Source organism: Portunus trituberculatus, chromosome 27 (genome assembly GCF_017591435.1).
Source record: "Portunus trituberculatus isolate SZX2019 chromosome 27, ASM1759143v1, whole genome shotgun sequence".
Taxonomy (NCBI): domain Eukaryota; kingdom Metazoa; phylum Arthropoda; class Malacostraca; order Decapoda; family Portunidae; genus Portunus; species Portunus trituberculatus.
In genome coordinates this window covers 4316870-4324369 of record NC_059281.1, presented here as the reverse complement: position 1 = coordinate 4324369, position 7500 = coordinate 4316870, and the positions used below count along the sequence as shown (strand labels likewise).

Sequence of the window (7500 nt, the reverse complement as noted above, 5' to 3'; positions counted from 1 at the left end):
ATCTCACCAAACGTGCCTCTTCAACCAAACACTGGGATAACGGCGAACAAGTGGCGACACCATCCTCATCTGCACCATCATCCGTACCATCATCATCTTGCTAAGCTCCGACAGGCGAACTTAGTTAAAGAAAGAAAAACACCTAGAGATCTTTTTCAGGGAAGTTGTCACGTCTTGTATAACTTAATCCCTTTCCTAACTGCACGTGTCCCTGTGGATGGCTGGCTGACCGACTCACTGACTGGCTGACTGGTTCACTAATAATACTGCATCTTTATTCCCGCAGCGATGGAGGGAACACGTGCCTGGTGAATAATTTTAAAGGGACTGGCGTGAGGAACTGGAGTGACTCGTAATTAGGTTAGTTGTAATCTGCAAAGGTGTGGCTCTGAGGAGGAGGTTGACGTCACTGGTAAGCTTGTGTGTGTGTGTGTGTGTGTGTGTGTGTGTGTGTGTGTGTGTGTGTGTGTGTGTGTGTGTGTGTGTGTGTGTGTGTGTGTGTGTGTGTGTGTGTGTGTGTGTGTGTGTGTGTGTGTGTGTGAAAGCGTTTGTATAATGTGTGATGAGATGAGAGAGAGAGAGAGAGAGAGAGAGAGAGAGAGAGAGAGAGAGAGAGAGAGAGAGAGAGAGAGAGAGAGAGAGAGAGAGAGAGAGAGAGAGAGAGAGAGAGAGAGAGAGAGAGAAACAGGGGAGATAATCATATGAAAGAAATAATTATGAAAAAGAAAAAAGAAAAAAAGATAAGAAAAAAACAGATAACAGATGAAAAGGAAAAGAGAAAACAAACCCCATAAAAATAACAAAAAGCTTTAAAAGAATAACAAATAAAAAAAATAATAAAAGCCTTTGTTAAATATGATAAATGTAAAAATAAAAATAAGAAAATACAGAATATTAACTGTAAGCAGATTAAGGGATGAAGAATACTTAAAAATACAAAAGGAGGAATTAACTTTTTTCTGAGACTTGTAATCCTTAAGCTTCCCTGAGCAGCACGGAGTAATGGATTCACGCTCACGCACACACACTCAACAGTTTACAGAAGTTACATAAAATAAGTATACTAACTTGGATTTAAACAAGATTGAGAATACTGATAAAAAAAAATAACTACATTAACCCATTCAATACTGGGACTCGTTTTTACCTTGAGATTTGTGCACGATTAGACCATTTTATTGACATTAGGAAGGGTCTATGGAGGTCAGAAGATTCATGGTCACAGTCATCACTATTTTAATCCCCCACATGAGTTTCTGAACCTGTATAAAAACAACAAATAGTAACCAGAATGAATATAGAAACGCGTCATGGTATTCAAGGGGTTAAAGAGAGAGAGAGAGAGAGAGAGAGAGAGAGAGAGAGAGAGAGAGAGAGAGAGAGAGAGAGAGAGAGAGAGAGAGAGAGAGAGAGAGAGAGAGAGTCTTTTTATCACTGGGAAAATGACTTAGTAAACACAAGAGTTCCAAAGCATTAGGTCTATAGTGTTTTCCTTTGTTTTGTGCTTATTGGTGTATGGAGAACGAAAACATAAGACAAAATGAAAAGTGTCTTGAAACATTTTGAAATCACTGAAGTCATATAAGTAAGTGTTTCAAAGTATTAGGTAGTATTTTGTTTTGTTTGATGTCTACCGATGCGTGGAGAACAAAAACAAAAGAAAAAAAATTGTACATAAGTGTCTTGAAACATTCTGAAACAAGTGAAATAATGAGAGGGAATACAGAAGCAGGTGAGGAAAGAAAAATCGTGAAAATAAAATAAATAGATAAAGTGGAGAAAAAAACAGTAACAATAGCAATCATTCTCTCATCCTTGAAAACAGTTCTTACAAGACAAAGCGATCCACAGTAAAGGCTTCACGTCATAAGAATCTTGCACGACTTGCTTCCGTAATGGGGCATGACTGAACACCCCACCCCACCCAGTCCCGCCCAGCCCCGCCCCGTCCGCTTCACAGCCATCACCACTTGACTCAAAATCCGCTTCCTCACAGCCGTTATTTCCTTTCTATGGCTTTACGGGGATAGCACTGTTTCGATTTGGCAGGCCGACTGTGTAGTAGTAGTAGTAGTAGTAGTAGTAGTAGTAGTAGTAGTAGTAGTAGTAGTAGTAGTAGTAGTAGTAGTAGTAGTAGTAGTAGTAGTAGTAGTAGTAGTAGTAGAATCTTGTCACGTCGTCGTCGTCACATCGTAGTCGTCGTCGTCGTGGTAGTAGTAGTACTAGTAGTAGTTGTTGTTGTTGTTGTTGTTGTTGTTGTTGTTGTTGTTGTTGTTGTTGTTGTTGTTGTTGTTGTTGTTGTTGTTGTTGTTGTTGTTGTTGTTGTTGTTGTTATTGTTGTTGTTGTTGGTGGTGGTGGTGATGGTGGTGGTGGAGGTATAGTTGCTGTTGTTATTGTTGTTTTAAAAGCAAACTCTCTATCTCTCTCTCTCTCTCTCTCTCTCTCTCTCTCTCTCTCTCTCTCTCTCTCTCTCTCTCTCTCTCTCTCTCTCTTAATGCCCTAAATTTAACACGGTAACTTTCTTCCTAATCCACAGACTCTCTTATCTCCTCCTCCTCCTCCTCCTCCTCCTCCTCCTCCTCCTCCTCCTCCTCCTCCTCCTCCTCCTCCTCCTCCTCCTCCTCCTCCTCCTCCTCCTCCTCCTCCTCCTCCTCCTCCTCCTCCTCCTCCTCCTCCTCCTCCTCCTCCTCCTCCTCCTCTTCCTCCTCCTCCATGGCCGTCGCAGGAAGTGGCTAATAACAGGGTTCATGTTGGTGTTACCTCCCGCAGGTAGAGGAGGAGGAGGAGGAGGAGGAGGAGGAGGAGGAGGAAGGAGGAGGAGGAGGAGGAGGAGGAGGAGGAGGAGGAAGTTTGGTGGAGAAAAGTACTGTTAATGGAAGAGTATAAACTTTCACTCCAATAATGAGAGAGAGAGAGAGAGAGAGAGAGAGAGAGAGAGAGAGAGAGAGAGAGAGAGAGAGAGAGAGAGAGAGAGAGAGAGAGAGAGAGAGAGAGAGAGAGAGAGAGAGAGAGAGAGAGAGAGAGAGAGAGAGAGAGAGAGAGCAATTTCAACAAAACAATTTTCTTCTTATGGGAAAAAACACGAGAAAGTTGATAAGAGAGAAAGAAACAAAAGAATAAGAGGAAAAAATGAAGGAAAAATATGAGGAGGAACAAAGGAAGAAGAGAAGGAATGAATGAGATACACAAACAAACAAACAAACAAACAAACAAACAAACAAACAAACAAACAAATAAACAAGTAAATAAACATATCATTAACACCTGAAATCTTTATGAAATTGTAAAAATTAAGGAAAACAATGTTATTTTCTATAATGAATCTAAATAATAATACTCTTTTCTTACTCTCTCTCTCTCTCTCTCTCTCTCTCTCTCTCTCTCTCTCTCTCTCTCTCTCTCTTCTTTACCCTCTTTAGTTTTGTCTTTCATATCTCTACGTCCATTCTCTCTTCCCTTCACCTCCTCTTCCTCTTCCACCACATTCAAACACCATTTTTTTCTCCTCATTCCTGGTAGCACACACCTTGCTTCCTTCTCCTTGTCCTCCTCATAATTTTCCTCCTCCACCTCTTCTTTCTCATCTACCTCCTTCTCCTAATCCATACTCTTTCACTAATTCCTTTTCTCTTTACCTCTTCCTATTCTTCCTCACCCTTCTTCTCTTCCCCCTAACTTCTCATTTTTTTACCTAGTATCACCACCACCACTACCACTACTACTACTACCACCACCACCTGCTCCTCCTTCTCCTCTTCATGCCCTCCAGCAAGGTAGCAGCCAGCCAGCCAGCCAGCCAGCCAGCCTCCCCACCACCCTACCAGGAAGCATTATTACCAGACCCTACTGTCTCCTACCCTTGTCCCTGACCCTCGGACTTGGCAACACTGCGACGAGGAACTGCAGGGTATCTTGAGTGTCTAAATGACTTCCTCCTAAACCCACAATAGGATGCACACGAGGAGGAGGAAGAGCAGTGTGTGTGTGTGTGTGTGTGTGTGTGTGTGTGTGTGTGTCTGTAGGTGACGGAGAGAGCGAGGGAGGGAAGAGGAAAAGAAAACTGTTGTCGTGATGTGTGTTAATGTTTTCTTGGAATAGCCTTGTGTGTGTGTGTGTGTGTGTGTGTGTGTGTGTGTGTGTGTGTGTGTGTGTGTGTGTGTGTGTGTTATAGTTAGTTAGCAAGTTAGTTAATCATCTAATCAGTTCCTCATCCAATTATTCAATCATTTAATCAGTAAGTCAGTCAGTCAGTCAGTAAGAAAATCAGTCAGTCAGTTAGTTTCCACATCAGTTAATAAACCGCTTCATAAACTGACGACAACGACAACAACAACAACAACAACAACAATCAGAACGTCAGCATGAATGAATGACAAGGATGAAAAGACACACCCATTAAAATTACCATCCATTATCGTCATTATTAATCACTACACGAACGACAACACTGAATGAATGGACAAAAGACGCGACTACACACACACACACACACACACACACACACACACACACACACACACACACACACACACACACACACTAAAAACCTTAATAAAAAAACACACCAGTAATGAAAAAAGTACAAAAAAGTGTTGAAATAATACAAAAATAAGCTACACAGTTAAAATGAACAATAAAAACAAGGACATTTTCACACAATCAATGAATAAAGGACTTGAAACTGATTGGACGAAAAAATAAACCATTGAAAGAGAAAGGATGATATTCTAACCCCCAATTCTTCAACCCCATCCCCGACTCACCCCCCCCCATCACCCCAACCTCTCCCATCCCCCATCATAATAGTGCAATAAGTCAGTCATCCTTTCTCCCTCGCTTCCCTCCCCTCACCATTACGTAACGTGCTCACCACCATCACTAAAACCATCACTATCACCACTCCGGCCATTAACTCCATCTTCGCCATCACCACCATCACTATCATCACCAGCGCCACCGTCCCATGTTCCTCCTTCTCACCATTAAGACCACGAGCATCGCCACCATTCACCATTATCATCACCATTACTATCACTGATACTCTCACGTTTACCACCACCACCACCACCACCACCACCACCAGTACCTACCTATCCATCTTTCCTCCAAAATTTCTCATAGTTTCCTTTCTCTCCCTTCCCTCCATCTTTCCTTCCTTCCTTTTCCTTCTCTCTCTCGTATTCCGTGTGTGCTTACCTTTCTACTGACCCAAATGTTTGCTTGGCTTACGTATCCTGCCTCTCCTTCCTCTCCCTGCCTCTCCCTTCCTCCCTCTTCCCTCCTCTCCCAAGATCTTCCTTCCTTACTTTTCATCTTTTCTACTTCATTTTTTTCTCCTCTTTCATTTTATCGGTTTCTTTATGTTTCTTGCTTTCATTTGTTTCTTTTCTTCTTATTTCTTTCTCCTTTTCCTCTTCTTCTTCTTCTTTCTCCTCCTCCTCCTCCTCCTCCTCCTCTTCTTCTTCTTCTTCTTCTTCTTCTTCTTCTTCTTCTTCTTCTTCTTCTTCTTCTTCTTCTTCTTCCTCCTCCTCCTCCTCCTCCTCCTCCTCCCTCCTCCTCCTCCTCCTCCTCCTCCTCCTCCTCCTCCTCCTCCTCCTCATCTCCTCCTCCTCCATCCTCTTTAACTACGTAACTACAACTAATGCTCTTCTCTCCACCTTCCTCAACCTCCTCTTCCTCCTCTTCCCTCCAGCATATTCATCTCTTCCTCCTCCTTCCCCTTCTACCTCCCCTCTCTCCTACCCCACCCAAACCACACGACCACCTCCATCACCACCTCCTCTTCTTCCTCCTCCCTCTAAACACCTACACCACAAGAAGAAGAACAACAACAACGACAACAACAACAAACGGAAGGCAATTTATTTATTTATTAAGAACAGGATATACAAGATTATTTATTCTACTAATGTCCTTTGATAATAATTTCCTCACACGAATGAACTAAAATCAAGAGCAAGGATGACAGCAAAACATAAATAGCGTGAATAAAAATAAAAATAAATAAAAAAAAATAAATGTATCCAATAATGTCAAAGCAGTGTGTGTGTGTGTGTGTGTGTGTGTGTGTGTGTGTGTGTGTGTGTGTGTGTGTGTGTGTGTGTGTGTGTGTGTGTGTGTGTGTGTGTGTGTTTCTGAGAGGGATTTCGTGGTCAACTCTTCAAGGCCAGAGAGAGAGAGAGAGAGAGAGAGAGAGAGAGAGAGAGAGAGAGAGAGAGAGAGAGAGAGAGAGAGAGAGAGAGAGAGAGAGAGAGAGAGAGAGAGAGAGGTGATCCGTTTGCCAATCTACATAACAGAACACACACACACACACACACACACACACACACACACACACACACACACACACACACACACACACACACACACACACACACACACTATGATCACGCGCAGCAAATGACGCCTAAGATGTAAAAAAAAAAAAAAAAAAAAAAAAAAAGAGACAAACTTGTAAAAAATAAACTAAAAAATAAAATGTAACCACAAAAATTTCTAGAGCGGCAAAATTCAAGGTAAATGTTGAGAATATGTTTTTTTTTTGTGTGTGTGTGGAAACACCTAGGAAGGAAATGAAAGAAAAACAAGAAAAAGACAAAAATAGATTCACTGAAAACTTGGATAAAGAAAACCAAGAAAAGAAAAGAAAAGAAAAGGTCTCACTCAAATATTTACTCAAGTACTGCACACACACACACACACACACACACACACACACACACACACACACACACACACACACACACACACACAGTTAATTTCTTAATCCTACAAGTTGAAGATACATTTACTCACCATTGAATTCCTTTAGTTAGTTAATTAATTTGTCTACCAACCACTAAGACAATTCTGAATGAAGTAGTAATGCAGGTGAGCCATGAAATCACTCACGTAAAGATACATTAATTGACTTAGTTAATTAATTAGTCTAGCAATCACTAATTTTTGAAAGAAGTAATTATGCAGGTAAATTCTGGAACTCCTTGCCCGCTTCTGTATTTCCATCACCCTACGACTTCACTTCTTTTAAGAGGGAGTTTCAAGACATTTGTCCCTGTACTCTGTCTAACTCTATTGATCTGTAAGGGAACTGGCAAATACGTGGGCCTCTTTCCATTTTTTATTTATTTATTTATTTATTTTATTTTATTTTTTTCCCTAGGCCAGTTTCAATAATATTAAAAAAATCAGTCTAGCGATCACTAAGTATTAAATGAAGTAGTGATGCAGGTACGCCACTAAATCAGCCTCTGAGTTAGCCACCTGTGCAGTGATCTTGAGGAGCTACAACCCACAATCCAACCCAACACACTCAACGTCAAAGCTTCCCGCAGATAGAGAGATCCTTAAGAGACGTAACATTTAGAGACAGAAAAAATAATAAAATAAACACATGGACTCAAAACTAACTTCCCACATTGTATCGTTCACTGACCACGTGTACACTCACCTGAGAACTGACCTAAAAAATTTATACAACGAAGGAAAAAAAGTATTGT

At 41.2% G+C, this 7500-nt stretch overlaps 1 protein-coding gene and 1 pseudogene across 1 annotated transcript in view; one reads left to right on the top strand and one right to left on the bottom strand.

Moving 5' to 3' along the window:
• The window catches only part of LOC123509684, a 155216-nt gene that overhangs the window by 65899 nt on the left and 81817 nt on the right, over window positions 1–7500 (bottom strand).
• LOC123509435 overlaps window positions 5420–7500 on the top strand; it is a 21583-nt pseudogene continuing 19502 nt past the window's right edge.